This window comes from Podarcis tiliguerta (assembly GCF_965153285.1).
Source record: "Podarcis tiliguerta genome assembly, chromosome: 16".
In the NCBI taxonomy this organism is placed as follows: domain Eukaryota; kingdom Metazoa; phylum Chordata; class Lepidosauria; order Squamata; family Lacertidae; genus Podarcis; species Podarcis tiliguerta.
Window position 1 is genome coordinate 3,601,689 of NC_139549.1, and position 997 is coordinate 3,602,685.

Genomic DNA, 997 nt, shown 5'->3' on the forward strand with positions numbered 1-997 from the left:
TCCCTGGAGACTTCCCAAAGTTCACCTCGTCAAAATGGCCAGGCGCCAAACTCAGACCAAGATAGGCATCTGATATCTCTCTCTGCACATCATGCAAATCTGTCGGGATGCAATGTTTTTCCTTTTAAATGGCAGAGGATCTTGACCCTAAGCCGCCCGCAAAACGGCAGTGTCAACAGTGGCACTGATGAGCACCAGTGAACATCTCTTTCTTCCCCTTTTCCCTTCCACAGCAGCCTCAGTTTTCAATCTCTCTTTTCTCTTTTCTCTTTTTCTTTCTCTCTCTCTTTTCCTTTCTGGGTCCAGGGCTGACTGGGTTAAATCAGGTTGGCTCCTGATTGCGATCTGTCAGTTTTTTAGGCTGGTGACGTGGGGAGAGCAGGGAAGCAAAGGGTTTGGGTTGTGGAATCGATACCAGTGGCTTTGGGCTGAAAAGCAGCAAGCAGGGCAGAGCTCTCTGGAGGAAGGCAGAGAGAGAGAGAGAGAGAGAACGAGACAAAGGAAGAGGTTAGTTGAAGCTGGACCGATTCTAAAACAAACTGAAAATTAAATGGACACCGGCCTTAAAAAACAAACAAAAAAAACCAGATTTCCACGCATCTGATGAGGGATTTTCCTGGACATCCTCAGCAATTTCTGCAGCCAGTCAGTTTGACAGATCTGAAGAGAGTGGGACTTTAAAAAAGAAAAGAAAAGGGGGGGGGGCTAAGAGGAGTGTGAAATGCAGATGGGTTTTTAATTTCTGACCAAAAGAGGGAGTTTGAATCTCTTTGCGTTCAGGAAGTGCCTTCCCCCCCTCTTTTATTTTTATTTTATTTTTTAAGCACCAGCAAAAGGTGGAGAAGGAGAGGGAGGAGGGAGGCTAGCAGCTCGGGGCGGGGGGGGAGAAATGCCTTTGTAGAAGCAGAATTGGTCAAGATGCTTTTTCTTTCTTTGAAAAACGCTCAGGTTTGAAAATAATTTCTCTTTTTCTTCTTCTCTTTCACTCTTGCTCTGC